The 20,182-nt window shown below is 42.8% G+C and overlaps 1 long non-coding RNA gene across 1 annotated transcript in view; it reads left to right on the forward strand.

The window, feature by feature from the left end:
- Positions 1-2,684: 2,684 nt before the first annotated feature.
- Positions 2,685-20,182, forward strand: part of LOC111771206 (uncharacterized) — a 30,611-nt gene continuing 13,113 nt past the window's right edge. The window contains exon 1 of the long non-coding RNA XR_002804895.2: positions 2,685-2,919. This is a non-coding gene — a long non-coding RNA (uncharacterized lncRNA). The remainder of the gene's footprint in view (positions 2,920-20,182) is intronic.

The raw sequence follows: 20,182 nt of genomic DNA on the forward strand, positions 1-20,182 counted from the left end.
TACTCTAAGGAAATATCGGCAAAGAGATAGCTGCAGTAATGTTTATTATAGTGTTCTTTAGAATAGGTAGGAAATAGAAACTACTTGATGTATAACTAACGAGGAATTAACCAATTGAATCGTGTGGTATTTACAAAGGGAAAACAATGCAGCTATTAAAAATGGCATAACAGATAGTCAACACTCTTCAGGTGAAATCCACTTCAATAAGTAAAGTAAAAAGGTAAAATGTTGAAAGGTCAAAACAAGCAAACTCACGAACACGTGAGGAAATGAATTCAGCCAGGTCACACGGAGCTGGAAGTGGAAATCAGGTACCAGGGTACTCACTTTTCAGCGGCAGACACTGTGGTCCCGTGTCCGTGCCTCTCTCTTCATGTCCACTCTGTTATCCTGGTTCTGTTTGTAGATTGCTCTCTTGGTCTACTCAGGATCTCTCTTTTTTAAGATTTCTGTTTTCTAAATTTCCTGTCATAAACTGATATGATGTAAGGAAATAATATACATTTTAATAAATAAAAATAAATATGGTAAGGGCATACAAATTTTAAATGAAACAAAGAGCTGAGGATCTTAAATTAACCCTTATGAGAAGCTAATTATCCGTATTGCTGGAGGCTGTAACCTGGCAGACAACAGGATCGTGATAGATTCTGAGGATCTCGAGCAAGGAGTCCTTTTGCCCTAAAATTCATTGTTTCTACTTGGTGGATGTGGGCAGTGGACATTTAAGAATATATTTAATCTATAGGAAAATTATCAATACTGGTCAGTGTTTTAAGATTTGACTTTTTTAGAGTGGTTTTAGGTTCGCAGCGAAATTGAGAAGAAGGTACAGAGATTTCCCATATATTGCCCCTGCCCTCACATAAATGCAGCCTCCCCCATTATCAACATCCCCCACCAGAGTGGGACATTTGTTACCACTGGTGAACCTACATTGTTTATCATCATCACCCAAAGGCCGAAGTTTACATTGGGGTTCACTCTGATGTACATTCCATGGGTTTGGACAAATGTGGAATGACACGTATCCACCATTATAGTGTCACACAGAGTAGTTTCACTGCCCTAAAAATCCTCTGTGTTCCACCTATTCGTCCATCCCCCCACCCCCCACCCCCAACCCCTGGCAACCATTTGTCTTTTCACTGTCCCCATAGTTTTGCCTTCTCGAGAATGTCATAGAGTTGGAATCATACAGTGTGTAGCATTTTCAGACTGGCTTCTTTCACTTACTGATATACACTTAAGGTTCCTCCATGTCTTCTCCTGGCTCGATAGCTCATTTCTTTTTAGCACTGAATAATATCCCATTGTCTGGATGGACCACAGTTTATTTATCCATCCTCCTACTGAAGGACATCTTGGTTGCTTCCAAGATATGTCAATTATGAATACAGCTGCTAAAAGTACCCATGTGCAGGTTTTTGCGTGGACACAGTTTTCACGTCATTTGGGTAAATAATGAAGGAGTGTGATTGCTGGATTGTATGATCAGAGTATGACTTTTTTTGTTTTTAAAGCAAGCACTTCTGCTACTTTTTCTTTTAAGCCATTCTGTTTTGGTGAGGAAGATTGGCCCTGAGCTAACATCTGTTGCCAATCTTCCTCTTTTTTTTTTTCTCCCCACAGCCCCAGAACATAGTTGTATATCCTAGTTGCAAGTTACTCCAGTTCCTCTCTGTGGGCTGCCACCACGGCCTGGCTTGATGAGTGGTGCATAGGTCCGAGCCCAGGATGTGAACCAGTGAACCCTGGGCCACGCAAGCTGAGAGCATGAACTTAACCACTCGGCTATGGGGCCAGCCCTGATCAGAGTATATTTAGTTATATAGGAAATTGCCAAATTGTCTTCCAAAGTGGCTGTACCATTTTACATTTCCATTCTGCCAAGTTTCCTAAACTTTTATATACCTGTTAAAGTTAGTAATCCAAAAAACACTGAGAAAAATGTGTAATTTTAGAAGAGAAGGAGAATTTTGCTTCAGTAGTGGGACAAGACCATTTCTCGTAGGAAGTAACTATATTATTGTTTAAAAACACATGTTTCTCTCCAACTCCCTTGCTTATCTGTATGTTCTCAAGCCTATGATTGTCCATACTACCCTGAAGATGAGCTTTGCAAGGGCTCCGAATGTTTCTCCCAACACACGTTTTGCAGTTTGCCAGTGAGAATAGCCTTACTTTATAAGAACATTTACCTCAAAGTGAATTTTTTCTTTTCTTTTCTTTTCTTTTTTGCTGAGGAAGATTCACCCTGAGCTATCATCTGCTGCCAATCTTCCTCTATTTTGTATGTGAGCCACCCTCACAGCATGGCCACTTATAGGTGAGTGATGTAGGTCCATGTTTGAGAACTGAACCTGGGCCACCAAAGTGGAGCACACCAAACTTAACCACAAGGTCACCAGGGCTGGCTCTCAAAGTGAATTCTTAAGAGATGCCAAAATTCCCACTTCCACCCCATTCTTCGTAGAAAATTAATATCCATTAAAGATTCACTTGTTTGGGTTAAGGCAGTGTCCAGAAGCCAGCATTTCAGATGCAAACATCACTGGGAGGGGAGTACATTTGACCACAAACACTTCATTGTGACTACTTTTATCGGAATCTGCTATCCAGTCCCCTTCCACGGCCCTGAGAGAAGGAGGGAGACTGGTGGCCTTTAAAGGAAAAGACTCAGAGATTTGAACGGTTGCCAGGCGGCCTCCAGGAAGAAGCAGCTGGGAGAAGCAGGACGGCACTGGACGCTTGGCAGAGAAAGACCCTGGGCAAGAGACTGGGGGTAAAGATTTGGAGATGAAATAGCAAAGCGCTGATCTAACTCAGGGCTGGCCCAAGCTGTTCCCAAGAGGGGCCCCTCATCTTTACGAGAATCTCTTGAGTGTCTGACTGTCTCGCTTGATGCAGACCCAGGTCAGTTGGGGAAGCTGGAGCACTGTCTCACAGGGGGTGGGTTGGGGTGAGTTAGGGTGAGTTGGGGCAGGTTGTGGTGGTTTGGGCAGGTTGGGGCTGGGTGGGGGTGAGTTGGAGTGGGTGGGGGTGTGTTGGGGTTAGTGGGGATGGGTGGGAGTGGGTGGGGGTGTGTTGGGGTTAGTGGGGATGGGTGGGAGTGGGTGGGGGTGTGTTGGGGTTAGTGGGGATGGGTGGGAGTGGGGGGGGTGTGTTGGGGTGGGTGGGGGTGGGTAGGGGTGGGTTGGGGTGTGTTGGGATGGGTTGGGGTGGGTGGGGGTTAGGTGGGAGTGGGTGGAGGTCACTGATGGGCTCTCCGGACGCCACTGCTGTGTCCCTTGGCAAAGGGCCAGCTGTTCCTGCCAAGAGTCATAAATCAGCAGCTTTAACCTGTTGCTATAAAGGTAGACAGCACGGTTATTTTTCCCCATAGGGCCTTTAGCACCCAGCAGAGCTCTTGGCTGATTAGGCTCAGAGAAGGCAGGGAGCTGCCTGTTAATGCCCGTGCTTGCTGAAACACGTCATAGAACACACTGCTCAGATTTGGCTGCAACGGAGATTTTATGTTTTACTATTTTGCTGTCTAATTTAAGCCTACCGTATTTAAAATGTCTTCTTCCTCGCTTACCCTGTATTTGCAACGTACTCACGGCAAAGCGTATTAGGCATAATGGGCATGCCAAGATGCTTGTCTTCAAGCATCTCCCTATTCAGTGGGAATGATTAAACAAATGTACGGTTAATTCATTGATGTGAGACAGTTGATAATACTCAGTAAGAGGGAGGCAAATATCCATGGAGGGAGGGATGGAAGCGGTGGAGAGCAGGTGGGATGTGTAAGGAGGTATAGGAAGGCTAGGGAAATCCCGGAAGGTTCCAGAGAGATATCAGTTCAATGGGACCTTGAAGAATGGAGATAATTATCAGACGCATAGATGAAAGGGAGGATGTTTCTGGAGGATGGAATGGTGTAGGCACAGCAGTGAGAAGAAAAGTATAATGTACATTCTGGACGCATCTGTCTACTGGGTAGGAAGCAAAGCAAAGGGTGGTAGGAAGTCAGTTCTGATAAGTGGGTAGTAGAGATTATAGAGTACAATTAATAAAAGGCTAAGGAGTCTGGAATTTATTCAGAAGGCACAGAGGGAGGAACCATCAAAAGTTGGGAGGGGTGCTTTGGAGAGACAGGGCTGGTACCTGTGTGTTGGACTCAGAGCAAGAAGACCAATGACAGGCTTTTAACTTAGTTTAATTTAATTTTTGACAGCAATCCAATTAAGTAGTAAATAAATGGCAGCAGGGAAAAAAAGAGGGGCAAGTAACTAAAGGGACTTCAAGATACCAGCTGCTGAGCATGTGAGCAATTCACCAGCAATGGAGGGGAAGCCACCGATGTGGCAGGCTCCCGGAAGATGCAGAGGGGATCGGCAGCCCAGGTGGAGACTTGTGGGTTAAAATGCAGACGGAGCACAGGCAACTGGTTTTGCTCCCTCGCCATAAAACTGTGTAAAGTGTTAACACCAAACACACACAGGAAACCACATGGATGGGAAGATGGAAGAGGAGCCAAAGCAAAAGACTTTAGAGGCTGGAAAGCAGAGGGACCAGTGGAGAACTGTCTCAGCGCTCCTGAGGATGTCAAATCCCAACAGGTGGGATTTACCAGAACCAATCCTGTCTCAACCGCAGAATCCTTAAAAGGCTCAGAAAGCAGCAGCAGGTACCCATGGGACTGAGTAAAGAGGACAAAACAAGGAAGGAATTGGGAGGAAGTTGTCTGAGAAGTTAGATCCTGGGTCTCCCTCCTCGCTCAACAAGGCCGACGACTGCCTCTCGGTCACCCAGGCAAAGGCTCTGAGGCTTAACAGTTTAGAAAGGATACTCTGAAATTAGAGTCCCTGACTTGTAGTATGCGAGACACAGCTGAGTGTGTGGACACACCAAAAGCAGGGGCTCAATGCCTGGATGCATACTCAGTGCTAAATGCTAAGACACTTTCCACTCCTTCCATCCTTTAGCCTCATAGGGCCCCCTCATAGTGCCAGACTCATCCCCTCCATGCAAGAGACTAGAAGATTATTACTGAAAAAAACCCATCAAATATTGATACTGGAGATTCCCCAATGAATAGTCCACCCGAATCAACCCAATGTGAAGCTCAAATTGACAACCCCACTGATACCCACAGAGCTCCAGTCAGCATTTTAACCCTTCACTCTGAATCATGAGCAGATAGTCAAGGATTACTAGACATCTGAAGAAATTCTCTAAGTTGGAAAATAGAGGCCAAAACAAACCGACAGAGGAAACAGAGACTGTGTAAGGAAATAATAACTTAAAAAAAAAACCCTAGTGTTAATATCTCAGAAAATAAAAGAAGGTGTCACCTCCATACTCCTTGAAAAAAGAACAGGATGCTATAATAAAGGAGCTTCTGTGGAACAACAAAAAGAGCTTTTGGAAATTAAAAGCATTTAATAAAATGAAAATGTTCCCGTAAGGGTTGAAAAATAAAGTTGAGGAACTCTCCTAGAGAGTAGAGCAAAATGACAAAGCCAGGGAAAACAGAAGAGAAAATATTTTCAAATGAGATGATCAATCCAAATTTGAATACTAGAAGTCCCCAGCAAAGGAGAACAGAGAAATAGAGGGAAAGAATCAAAAAGCAGTCCAAGAAAAAATCCATAGAAACAAGGGAGAGGACCTGTCAGCTTCAGAGTTCCCTCCAAATGCCCAGGAAACGGATGAAAATAGACCCATAGCGAGGTATATCACTGTAAAATTTCAGACCGCTGGTGATCAAGAAGATCTCACAAGCTCCTAGAGAGAAAGAACTGGTCACATACAAGACAATCAGGATCCAGAATGGCTTGAGATTTCTCAACAGTTTGGAGCCAGTGCTGCCCTTAAAATGATGAAGGATCAAAACAACACTAAATTTATACCATTTCTAAACCGGCAATAACCTACTAGAAAATATAATAAAAATAAGGTATCATTTACAATGGTCTCAAAACTATGAAATAAACAATGATCAAGTTAAACAAATATATGTAAGACCTCTATAAAGATGGTTGAAGTAAATGGAAACATTTTCCACGATCTTAGATGACACTATTGTGAAATCTGTAAATTCAATCGAATTCCAGTTGTTCTCAAAACATGTGTGGAGCTTAAAGTTCTAAGAATAGATACATTAATCTCAAATAGAAGAGTGAAGAGGAGGAATTGCTCGACTAGTTAGAAAGATCTGATAGGAAACCATAGTAACAATAAAGATATTAATAATAATAATGGTGACAAGGCGAAGCAAAAAGGGAAGGATAGATTACTCAGTTGATGGTTTTCAGAAAATCGGCTCTTAGTGGGTAGCAGATAAATGTTTGCTGAATCTATGACTGTGTAGGAAAAAAAAAATGGAGTCTCTATCTGTGTTTGTCTAGAACTTCTGAGAAGCAGATGCCAAGACGGGAGTAAATGTGCGAGGATATTATTAGGAGAAGCGCCTAAGAGAGAAAATTGAGAGGAGCCAGCTAGGAGAGACTTCAGACTGCAGTGTAAGTCTGACCCCAAGTGAAGGAGAATTGACAGACCACACTCTAAATCTGCACCCGACTAAGGATCGGGTAAAAACGTCCTAGAGTGCTCTCTGTAGTCTGAGAAAAGTCTGGCAGCACTGAGGGAGAGCCCTCAAGTCATTGTCGGGCACCCGAAAAGCACATTCTCTGGAGTTGAAGGTCTATTGAGTCACTTTCATGGCCACTGCACCATCTAAAAGGACAAACAATGGTGAACTATAGACGGATTAAATAACTAAATGTAGAAGATAAACTACAAGTTTAATAGATCAATATGTGGAAAGTATCTTTGTGACATAGGATGAAGAAGGACTTCTTAAACAAAATTTTGAAAGAGATAATCATAAGACAAAAGATCTGATAAATATCCTTGTGTCCAAATTAAAGATTTCCTTTCAATGATGAATAACATGGGCAAAATTAATGGGCATCTGATGGAGTGGCAGAGGTAGTTCCCAAAACTGAGAAGTGATTATAGTTAGAATATTGAAAGAACAAAATTCAACAAGAAAGGGCAACCCCAAAAGGAAAATGGGGAAAGAATATGAACAGGTATTTTACAGAAAAGAAAATTCAAAAAGTAATGAGAACACAATTGGATGTTCAAAATCATCTTTAACAAGAAAAATTAAGATCAGAAAAACATTAGAAAAATGTAAATGAAATTAAAACAATGAGATATCATCTACGAGTCTGGCAAAAATTAGAAAATTGGACAATACCAAATGTTCATGGAAATAGGAGGATATAATACCTGTGTGTCTTTTTTGTGTGAGGTACACCATTCATCGCAGCTATTTTGGAGAACAATCTGGCATTATGTACCCAAATTAAGTGTATACAGAATCTATTAGCCAGTAGTTCCATTCCTAGGCATAATTCCACAGAATTCTCACATAGATGCATGAGGAGATATATATGAAGATATTCACTGCAGCAGGATGTTGCTGTTGACAAAAATTAGAAGAAACTGGATATTTCTCGTTGGAAGAATGCTTAGATAAAATGTGGATGCACCCCTCAGAGGCCTGTGTAAGACTGGAGTACATGGATATAGAAGCAACATATGGATCTTAAAAATACATACTTGGTGAACAAAAAGAAGAAGAAATTCAGATTGAGATAGATAACATAATACCATCTGTGCCATTCAAAAACATATATTTAAGAAAAAATTCAAATTTACTAAGATTTGAAGAGTATATTCAAATAAAAACATACATTAGAACGGTTGCCTAAGGGAAAAGGGAATTGGAGTGGAGAGTGAAATAAAGGAAGCAAATAAATATGCTAAAAGAGAGAGGGGGTAAATTCTGAAAGAAAATCTCGAACATTGAATTCTATTGCCAGTTAAACTGTCGAGTAGGATCAGAGTAGAATAAGGACATTTTTAGACAAAGTATCAAGAGCAAATCTCCCTAGCATCTTATCTCAAGAAGCTACTTGAAGATGTGCTCCAGCAAAACAAGAAGGTACATCAGGAGAGATGAACACATAGAAATTAAGAAAACGGAGACTGAACAAAGGAGAGAAGCTCAGAGAAAGCCCAGGAGAATGTTAGAGGAGCATCTTGGGTGACACATATGCATGGGACATAGAGGGGATAGAGCTGGAATTAAAGCAATATGACAAGACATTTTGAGAGTTGTCGCTGAAATTTCTGCCGCCCCTGTACTTTCTTTTTAACCTGAGAATAAGACGCCCCAATGAGCCTGACCTAGATGTGTCCTTTTATTTAGCTTGTCTTCACCAAGTGATTTGGAAGTTCATATTTTCCTTTCCGCCTGTATCAGCTGAGGATGGTCACCTCACCCAGAAGTGTTCTACTTGGACCTACTCTTAAAAACTGAAGAGAAATTTAGAAGGCAAAAACTAACAGCAGCTCCAGCCTTATTTCTGCTGTATGTCAAACCTGGTTCACATTTCAGCTCAGTTAGACGATACAAATCTTTTTTGAGATCTTTGTTTTCAAAGACTCATTCATGAAAATGCCCATGGGTTTCCCAAAAGGGACTCTTGTAAATTCCCAGAGAAGTTAGAGATCATCCAGAGACCCCATTCATTTTATCTTCCACTGGGAAAGCCATTTTCTTACATAGCTCAGTTTGTGCTTGTTACCCAAATGTTAAAAAATAAAGCACATATTGCTTAGGGGTACATACTTAGTAAAATATAAAGGAAAGCAAGAGAATAATTAACACCAAGTCTGGAGAGTGGTTATGTCTAGGGTGGGGGAAGAGAGGAGTCTTCCATTTTGGGCGATTATAGGCACATTCTTATGACACAAATAATCTTCTTAATCTAGGTATGGGTATAGAGGTGTTTATTTTTTTAACTCCCTATATATGTTTCTATGTTCTTTATCGTACATATGATACATTTGATTTAAAAACATTTTTTAAAGCACATATGTAAAGAAGACTTTGTCTTAAGGATTATTTTTTCTCCAAACCTTGGGTTTGTTGCATGAGGAGAAGGTAGGAAAAACTGAGAGCAATCTTGAAATAATTGGGAAGCAATTTGAGAAATCTTAGTGTCATTTTCTAAGAATGAGGCTGTGAAGATATTAGAAAATATTAGAATGGTCACTGTAGGCAATGAGATAGGGAGTTAACCAGAGAAAGGCTTGCTAAGCAGCATTAAGTATCTAATGGTTTAAGGATAGAATTATAAAAACTATATGGACCTTTCTCATATTAACATTTGAAATATAGCTAACATGAGATTTTACCTCTCCTGAGTTACACTGAATATATATATTCAATGCGAAAGGATTGGGAGAGTGAATTTCAGTTGATGTCACAATATTTGTTGGCCAAGTTAAAAGAGATCCAAGTTTAAGAAAAGATAAGTTATTGGAGCTTCTACCCATCTGGGATAATTTTTTGCTGCTCAAGCATCAGAATATCCAAATAACAATGGACTGTTAAGGAGGGATGTACTTTTCTCACATGAAAATCAGCCGAGCGGTAGGCAGATCCAGGCTTTGGTTAGGACTGCTGTCTGCGGTTCTCTTGGACTTTCTTTCCCTCCTGCTGTCATGTCTGGCAGGGAGACTGAGGACGGGGAAGGAGCCCAACCAGCCAAGTCTATCACTTTTTATAAAGGAGGTAAGAGCATCTCAGAGTCGTCTGCAGTAAACTTCCATATTTATCTTATTGACTAGAGCTGGGTCACGTGGTCTCTCCCAGCTGCTGGGGTGGTGCGAGACCCTGAGGGCGGAGCTTTCCATCTCTGTGGCCGGAAGCAGCAAGAAAGAAGGCAGATGGGGAAGAGTTTGGATGACGTTCTATTCAACAATTTAACAGTGTCAGCCAGAGGCATCTACAGATATTTAGGGAAATCAAGCCAAGCTGTGGCCGCCCTGAGTAGAAAGACGACATGCCAGGAGTCCTCCAACCAAGTCCAGTAAGAGACATGACCAGTTCAATCCAGGTCCAGGTGCTTCAGGCCAATCTGGGGAGGGGAGAGTAGGGAGGGAAAGCAAATCAGAAGGGGCAGTGGCAGACTCTAGGGGAACGGAAAAAATACAGAGGAAAGCCCAACTTCTAAACCAGATCATTTTGAAGGTCCCAGGAGTAACTGGGTTCCCTGGAGACTGAAGCCTGATGGGAGGGATTGGCCTCCTGCACTGCTAGCAATGTCAAACCACATTCTTCTTTGGGCATCTGCACCTGGAAGGGTGAAAAAACAGCTGTTCAAATTAGAGCTGCCCTAGGCTTCTCAGGACCAGTCAGCTACCACCTGTCCTAAGAGGATTTAAAAGAATTTGCAGCAAAATTTCCTAAAGAGAATAATGAGTGGCCACAATGGATTATCAATCCCTTTGGGATGTTGGGAGAATGCCCTAGGGTTATCCGGGTCAGGATAACTATGACTGCTAGTCAGGAGAGACTCCAGGATGCCATAAGAATAAACATGCCCCAAATCTCAGTGGTTTAATCAGCATCCATTTCTCACTCATGTTACGTGGCCAGCAAAGGTGAGCTAGTGTGCTCTGCTGAGGAGTCCCGGCCCCCGAGGGGAAGAACGCTTCACCTTTGTGTATCCTCATTGCCAAGACAGAGACAACGTGTGGACTCACGTATTAGCTTGTAGAGCTTCTAGCTGGACGCTTTCTGCCACTTCCACTCACGCTTCATTGGCCAAAGCAAGTCAAGGGGCGAGACTGTGTATTCTACCACGTGCCTAGAAGGAGAACTCCAAATACTTGTTGAACAATGCCCCCTCTAGCTGGCTCTGAACACTCTTGCAGACTGAGAGTTGCTGCACCAGGGCGTAAAAAAGGGACAAAGGTTGATGCCAGAACAGAACCACACACTTCACAAGGGGTTTTTTTCCTTCATTTTTTTATTGATATGAGATTCAAGTAATATAAAACTCACATTTCAAAATGTACAGTTCAGTGATGTTTAGTATGTGGACAACAAAGCTCTGTGACCATCACCACTACCTAATTCTAGACCATTTCTATCACCCCTAAAAGAAACTCTATAGGATTAAGCAGTCACTCCGCGGGTGTCCCTCCCCCTGGCCCCTGGCAAGCACTCATCTACTCAGTCTCGGTGGATTTGCCTGTTCTGGACATGCCATGCAAGTGGAATCAGGGAGCGTGTGGCCTTCTGTGCGTGGCTTCTTCCACTTAGCATGATGTTTTCAAAGCTCATCCGTGTTGCAGTGTGTATCAGTATTTCTTAACTTTTTATGGCTGAAAAACATTCCGTTGTATGAATATACCACATTTGTTTATCCCCTCATTCGTTGATGGACATTTGGGTTATTTCCACTTTTTGCCTGTGATGAATAATGCTGCTATGAACATCACTGGACAAGTTTTTATATGAACTTGTGTTTTCAGTTCTCTTGGGTGTATACTTAGGAGTGGAGCTATCAGGTCATATGGTAACTCTATGCTTAGCTCTTTGAGGAACGGACATACCGTTTTCCACAGGGACTGCATCATTTTAGATTCCCACCAGAAATGTGGGAGGCTTCCAATTTCTCCACATCCTCAGCAACACTTGTTGTTTTCTACTTCTCTGATAGTCTTGTGGATGTGAAGTGATGTCTCATTGTGGGTCTGATTTGTAATTCACTGATGACTACTGATGCTGAGCATCTTCGTTTGCTAATTGGACTTTTGCACATCATTTTTGGAGAAATGCATATTCAAGTCCTTTTCCCATTTTAAAAAGGGAATTGTTTACCACAATGTGAATGTACTTAATGCCTGGACTGTACACTTAAAATTGGTTAGGATTGTTAATTATATGTTATGTGTAAGGATTGTTAATTACATGTTATGTGTATTTTAACACAATTAAAATTAATAACAAAAATTTGAGAAGTTTGCCTTTTTTGATCATTTGTAAAAATTTTCAATATATTGTGAATACTAGACCCTTATCAGATACATGATTTGTAAGTATTTTCTCCCCTTCTGTGGATTGTCTTGGCACCTTCTTGACAGTATCCTTTCATGCACAAACATTTTTCATTTTCATGAAGTTCAGTTTATCAGTTTTATGTTTTGTTGCTTGTGCTTTTGGTGTCATATTTTAAAACTATTGCCTAATCCAAGATCATGAAGATTTATAGCTATATTTTCTTCTAAGTGTTTTATAGTGCTAGTTCTGACCTTTAGCTCTCTGACCCAGTTTGAACTAACTTTTGTGTATGGTGTGAGGTAGGGGTCCAAATGAATTCTTTGGCATGTAGATTTCCAGTTGTCCCAGCACCTTTTGTTGAGAAGACTTTTTCCTCCATTGGAACCTTTGTTGACAATCAATTGACCATAGATGCGTTTGTTCATTTCTGGACTCTCAAATTAATTCTATTTATCTTCATGTTTATCCTTATGCAAGTACCACACCATTTTGACTACTGTAGCTTTGCAGTAATTTTTGAAATCAGGAAGTATGAGTCCTGCCACATTGTTCTTCTTTTTTCAAGATGATCTCAGCTATTCACAGTCCCTTGCAATTCCATATGAATTTTAGGAAAACTTTGTCTTTTTCTATAAAAAAAGGGATTAGAATTTCAATAGCAATTACATTGAATCTGTAAATCAATTTGGGAAACATTGTCATTTTTATTGATGGAAAATTTTTTTTAATTCCTAACTTAGTTTCTTTACTTGTTACAGTTCTATTCCAATTTTCTACTCCTTGAATCAGTGTTGGCAGTTTGTGTGTTTCCAAGAATCTGACCCTTTCATCTTGGTAATCTAATTTGTTGATTTACAGTAGATCTTTCCTTTCCTTTCCTTTTTTTAAAGAAACATATGAAGCAGATAAATTTGTGGGCTTATTAGTTGCCTGTTTGTGTTAGACAGAATAGTGGCCTCCTAAAGATGTCCATGTCCTAACCCCTGGAAACTGTGAATATGTTATCTCAAATGGCAAAAGGGACACCTGGCATGTGATTGAGTTAAGGATCTTGAGATGTAAAGAGAAGGTTATCCTGGATTATCCACTGGGGCCCAATACAATCAAAAGGGTCCTTATAGGAAGAAGGCAGGAGGCTCAGAGGGAGAGAGGAGACGTGATGATAACAGCAGAGGTTGGCGTAAGTGATGTACTTTGAAGCTGGAGGAGGGGGCCACAAGCCACGGAATGCAGGCAGCCTCTAGAAAATGGAAAAGGCAAGGAACTGGGGTCTGTCCTAGAGCCTCCAGGAGGATCACAGCTCTGCCAACACTTCCATTTTAGCCCATAAGACCTATTTCTGACTTCTGATCTCCAAAAATGTGAGACAATAGATTTGTGGTGTTTTAAGCCACTAAATTTGTGCTCATTTGTTACAGCAGCAATAGGAAATGAATATACCCAGGGATGGAAAATTTCATTCTGCTGTTTGTTTTATTTGGGCAGTTTGGCAAAGGAGAATGATGGCTAAACACACAGATTCTGGAGTCAGTTGGCCTGAATCCAGACCTTAGTGTGTAGCTTTATGAATTGGGCACATTACTTAACTTCTTGGGGTCTTAATTTGCATTTTTTGATGAAGTAGATACATCTCATAAAGATTCATTTAATCCTGACAAGAATTCGATGAGTTATTATATTTAAGGGTTAAATGAGTTGATTCAGGTAGCATTCTTGGAACAGCATCTGGTACACAGTAGACACTCAATACGTTTGAGCCCATTCATATCCTATGTTGTTGCACATTTCAGCAAATATGAGATTTTTTGGATTGGGTTGAGAACCCGACATTGCTGCTTTAGGACTGCAGCTGCCACCCCCAGATTCACTGCTTAAAAACCCAGAGAAGGGGTGTTTTCAGTGCCTACACCCCACAGATGCTGTGTGACTGTGAAGAGTTTGCGGTGCTCAGGGAAAGCCCCGAACACTCCCCAGCAGCTGCACACACTCCCTTGGGAAGGATTCTCTCCTTTGTTCCTCTTTCAGAGGCTCTGTAAAGATGATCAGGACATCGGTGCCATCTGGGCTTGGTAGTTCTTTAAATTCAGTTTCGTTTCTGTTTATGAAGGTATAAAATACTCCAGGCTATATTTAAAACAGTTTCAGGACCAGCATGACTATACCGTTCGCGGCCTACCCAGGGAAATTGCCTCTCCGAGGGACTACCTGCTTCTCCTACCTAAACTGAAGCACGTGGAGGAGTTTTTTGCTAGGAAGCTAAACTTTGCAGTGACTGATCCAGGCTTTGTGAGTGGCAATGGACAACTCTTGCGTGTGTGTGCGTGTGCATGCGCTCCATCTAAGCAGTCATACACGCATTCAGCTGCACCATTAGCTGCACTTCAAAGGTGGTTTTTGGACTTCGATTATGGCAAGAGTAACAGATGGACAGTGCAACAGATCTTCAGAGCTGTATGAAGCAGGCTTTTTTAAGGTCAACCATACCGTTTCTGGGGGGAAGAAACCATTGCCTAATCCAAGGTCATGAAGATGTATGCTTATCTTTCCTTCTAGGAGTTTTATAGTTTTAGCTCTTACACTTGGGTCTTTCATCCCTTTTGAGTTAATTTTTATGTAGAGTGAAAAGTAGGGGTTCAAATTCATTCTTTTGCATGTGGATGTCCAGTTGACCCACTGCCATTTGTTGAGAAGACTCTTCTTTTCCCATCAAATTGCCTTGGCACACTGATTGAAAATCATTTGACCATAAATATGAGGGTTTATTTTAGGACTCTCAAGTCTCTTTCACTGACCTATATGTCCATCTTTGTGGCAGTATCACGATGTCTTGATTAATGTTTTGTAGTAAGTTCTGAAACTGGGAAGGGTGAGTCCTCCCACTTTGTTCCTCTTTTGTCAAGATTGTTTTGTTTATTTTGGATCCCTTGTATTTCTATATGAATCTTAGGATCAGTTTGTCAATTTCTGCAAAGTACAGGCAGCTGACATTTTGACAGGGCTCGCGCTGAATCTGAACACCAGTTTAGGGAATGTCGCCATCTTAACAAGCTTCCAGTCCATGAACACACCCGTTGACTCCTTCAACAGCCTTGAATTCTCAAATAATGTCTCCAATCTGTGCCTGCTTAGCCAGGGTCAGGCAGGTAACTCTGACATGTCTAGTCAGAGGACTGAGCAGTGAATTAGTTAGGTTTGGGAGCATTTGTACATGTACGTTTCTGGACTGCTTAATTCTCTAGGATGGAGCATGGGACCCAAAGACTAGGATAAGATATAGTTCAACAATCACGGGCTTTTTGCCCCAGCCTCAGTCAAATATCATTCAGATTCTTGATGTTGGTATGATGGGGTACAGTGAGATTACTTTTCATTTTTGGGGTAGAGGGCCCCCTGCACGAGAATTAAGCAGTCTACTGTTCCTTTGAGATGAAACTAATCCGCACAAGCCTAGGGAATGTCTGGATGGCCTACAGTGTCCCACCTACTCATCTGCCAGAGAGTTTCTTCAAGTCTAGAGTGGGAGAGGGTGATCTTGGGGGCAGTGGCCAATGGTCCAGTAGAAACAGTTTCAGTAACCACATCTATCCCTGAGCATCCAGAAATGAGGAGGACACGACAGCTTCAGGTGTCTTCATTTAAGAGAGTCAGGAGCTGGTGGACCAGCACTTGCAAACTGTAGGATTTGAACCTTTAGTGGGGCTGTGAAATCAATGTAATGGTTCACAACCAGAATTCTTAACAAGGGACATAACAAATAGAAGAAGTTCATTGGGAGAGGTAAGAGTATGTTGTGTTTCCTGAAACTGGGAATACCAACCTGAAAAATTTTGCGAGGTTTTGGAGTTTCGTAGCTGCTCCACATCTGTCATTTCTGCCGCCCGCATCTCCTTCTCCAGAGTGACAAGCAGAAGAGGCTTCAAACAATAAGGGTCCAAGTGTTGCTCTTTAGGAACAGCAATGCACAGAGGGGTTGAACTGGGTGGACAATAACTCCAACAGCAGTGGGTATTCTGGAAGGAGAAAGGATGCCAGCTAGGTTACTGGGTCCTTTGGGAATAAAAGAGAAACTGTCCTGGGACTGAGAAATGGCCACAAGACTTAACCAGCAAGAAACCAAATGGTCTTCCACATTTGGCCACAAGGAAAACAAACTCAGTGAGAAAGGATTTAACTATTTAGTTTAATTAACTAAATTTGACGATGACCTGTCACGAAATGTAAAAATGACAATATACGCACTTCTTATGATAGATAAACTCTTTAAATATTAACCTCATCTTTAAATATAATCATAATTATTGCAATAATCGCTAACATTTACGCAGAACTCACTATGTGCAAAGCCATGTTCTAAATGCTTTTAGATGTTAACTCACTTAATCCTCACTACAGCCCTATCAGGTAGATACTATTATGATTCCCATTTTACAGATGAGGACACGAGGATCAGAGAACTTAAGTAACTTGCCCGAGGTCACTCTGCAAGTAGTTGATGGAGTTGGGATTTCAAGCCAGGCAAGCAGTCTCAAGAGTTCATGCTCTTAACCACGACACTATGTGCCGTTATGAAGAATGATGAGCAATATGTAAACTAGCTGCTCGATTGTCCACAATTAGGCCACATCTCTATAAGGCTACTTAGACAGATGTGCCCCTCAGGTCTGTCCTGGCTGGCACTCCCAGGCCCCAGCTGCTGGGAATGCTGGGTAAGCATGACTCACAGCTGCCCTCCTCAGCGGAGAATTGCCCTTTCTTTCTGAAGACTGTAGTTTCACTCCATTCCTGGAGGCAGACCTCAGCCGCGCACTGGCTGACCCCAGAGTGCACAGAGCTGACCCCCTTGCCTCAAGGTAGTACAATTTGTGCTCCAAGCATCCACGTGGGGTAAGACGGAAGCTAGTCCCTATCTGAGACCACATTCATGCTTAGCATCATTCTCTATCCCTATCTGCTTCTCTCAAAACCCTTCTCCTGAGAGCACTAGCCCAGGAAATCATTTGGACAAGGATCCCCGTCTCACCCCAGGCTCTGCTTCCCAAGGACCCCATCTAGGACACCTGGTACACGGGGTGGTTGGGACCAGGGATGCGAGGAGAAAGTTGTGCTGGATGGGGCAGTGTTTGAGAGGTATGGGGGAAGGAGTAACCATAAGGACTGTGGAGTGGGGTGGCTGTTGCTAAGGGCCACTGTTTCATTGAAAAGAAAAAATGACAGGCTCAATTAAAGAAGGAAAGTGTGTGAGTCAGCGGGCTTCCTTGGCCTCAGGCCTGTCCCTGGAGGGCAGGAAGGACCGAGAAATAGGCCCAGGGCTTACCTGTAAGAGTGCAGAACTTCAGAGGTGGCTGGGTTCTCAGCCGAGGTGGCTCTCCTGTTCTAAGCCAGGGCCTTGACGGAAAAGGCGCGTGGTGCTGAGAGTCGGGGTGGGGATATCTGGGGAGCTGCCCTGGAGAACTTGAGTCCTCCGACTTCCCGCCCCGTGTGAAGACTATGCGGAGGCCTTACAAGACAATAGTGACCTCCTCAGGCTCTGCCCCAGCTCCCATTCTGGCGACCAGACCCATAACTAGGATCACGTATCAGTGCCTGTGGGCCCAAGGGCTGCTGGGCTGCTAAGGCAAGAACAGGACCGGCCCTCAGAGGAACTGCAGAAGTTGATGAAGCTGCATCAGCAGAGCTGGGTGGGCTGGCCCGGCAGTGGACACTGGGGGCAGGATGGGTGCGGGCAGTGGAGAGCGAAATATAAAGCTGGATAAGCAAGAGTTTGCCAAGATGGGAACCCTCTCTGATATCGGGCTTTACACCCTGGCCAGGGCTCCAGGAGAAAGTCCTAAGACTCTGCTGGTATGGTTTTGGATCCTTAGAATAAGCGATGGGCTGCATTTGACGCAGGGGAGACAGCAAACTGCTCTGGCTACTGTGCTGGAAGGCGTCATAAGGCTCAGAAGCGGGCATGCCATAACGTTCTGCTCAATAAAACTGAAAAACTCACCAGCTGACCATGTACCTCAGGAGGACACAGAAGGCACTCCATTTACCTGAGCAACAAGGAACGTGTGGTGAGGGGGCTCCAGCACTGCTGGGGACTCAAGGTGTCAGCAGAGCCTCACTCCCTCTGGGGAGCCTGGTGGAGAATCTGTTCCCTGTGTCTGCCAGCTTCGGGAGGCCGCCAGCACTTGTTGGCTGGTGGCCACATCACTCCACTCGTGCAATCTACCTGTGTTGTCCCCATGGCCTCCTCCTCTTCTGTGAGTGTCAAATCTCCCTCTGTCTCTCTCTTATAAGGAGCCTTGTGATTACATTGGGCCCACCAGATAATCCAGGATAATCTCCCAAACTTCAAGATCCTTAACAATCTCATCTCCAGAGACCCTTTCTCCTTAGAAAATAACATTCACAGGTCCCAGGGATGAGGACCAGATATCTCTGGGTGGCTATTGCTCAGCCTGCCACACCTACCTAAAGTGTGATACAATTTAAATGAGGTTTTAGAACATGCACTATAATCTTGTTTATTCTGGCAAACTACGAGTTGTCCGCGCCTTCCCCAGGTCCTTTCTCTTCTTCTTCCTGCTCTCTCTTGCACCTGGGAGTGTCCACATGACCAAGATTAGACTAATGGACACAGGCAGAGTGATGTACGCAACTTCTGGCAAGCTGTGTGCCCTGGATCCTGCCTTTTTCACCCTTCCTGGGAACCAATCCATCTTCAACTATGCAGACAAGGATAACGCAATAGTGGGGACCAAGGGGAAAAATGGAAGGCATCTAAAAAACCCATAGAGAGGGAATGATTTAAGCTGCTGTTGGAAATTATTTAAGCTGCCGTATTTTGTTGCCATAGCAGTTCAATCTTTTCCTAAGAAATATCTATCTATAAATCTATATCCATATATGTAAAAACATAAAAATGTACAAGAGAATGATAAACACCATACCATGGAGAATGGCATTTGGGAGAAAAAGGATCTGTAGGGGATATACAAGAGGCTTCGGTTGTATTTGTGAAATATTTTTGTTCATAAATTCAGTGGTGAATTAACAGGTCTTTATTATATTACTGTCTGTACTTTTTTGAACGTCTGAATTATTTTGTTAAAAATTTCTACGCCAATATTGGATAAGAAAATAAGAGTCATAGATGAGGTAAATGATAAAAATGACTTGGATGAAAAAAATCTAAACCCAAATATATTAATGTGATAAATGATCATAGATGTGAGGCTATTTGATCGCACTAAGATCCTTCTGGAACCCTTTTTGCCACATGGAATAATGACGAGAATGATTCATGTGTGTGACATTTCTTTGCAGGGGATCAAGGGTAAGAATTTGGCCCTCCAGGAAGAATGTGCTCTAAATCCACAGTATTTCCTACTTCCTTAGGTACTTGATAAAGAGCTTGGGGCAAGGAAACTCCTTCAAAATAAAGACCAGGAAGTTATACAGCGCACTTGGGTGCATATTCAAGAGTTTCAAGTGCTTTTTATTCTCTTACTGAAACTTAACACTTTGGCTGAACAAGTTTGCAGCGGGTCAAGGTTAAGTGAGGAAGAGAAAGAATGTTTAACTTCCACTGAAAAGGAGCAGGGTTTTGATAAAGACTTCAGAACGTTGTTTGAGGAAGCAGGAATATGAAGCGTGTCCGCTGAACGGATGTTCTAGGTTCAGCGAATGCCCTCGACCCACGAGAGCTAAGGTGAAAGAGAAATGTATGTCTATGTATGGTAAAGAGTAAAGAATTGCACCCCAAAGGGCCCCGCTGAGTGGACCCTTAAGATTTTTAGCTGTTGTACGCTAGAAATCAACATGTGCGCTTCCTGTAAAGACACCTGGAGGTCCAAGAGGAAAAATGTCATCTGGTACCAACGTGCAGGTCAGGGCTCCAGAAATATAGATTCCCCCAAGCTCAGAGACCGAGATCCAAGAAGGCGGTCCGCCATGTTCCTGCCTTGACTCCTCCCCTGACACTCATATCTACACGTTTGCTCTATTTTTAAGCAAAAACACCTATGAAAACCCCTACAAAACCCACGTTATTTGTAGTCTTGTTTTCAGTATTTTGGTATTCCAGCGACGGCCCTAATTTTCTCCTCCCTTTTCTAAATTACCCTTTTGACTCAGTTCTTCTTCCTACACGTCTACTGCACCATCCACCCTGTCCCTTCTCATTTTCTGCATTTTCCCCTCGTTTCCTGTGGTCGCTTCTACTTCTGAATCCTGTGAAAAGGCTGGCCATGGGGATGGAAAGAGAACACGTAAAAG

Source organism: Equus caballus, chromosome 29, assembly GCF_041296265.1.
Source record: "Equus caballus isolate H_3958 breed thoroughbred chromosome 29, TB-T2T, whole genome shotgun sequence".
Taxonomy (NCBI): Eukaryota; Metazoa; Chordata; class Mammalia; order Perissodactyla; family Equidae; genus Equus; species Equus caballus.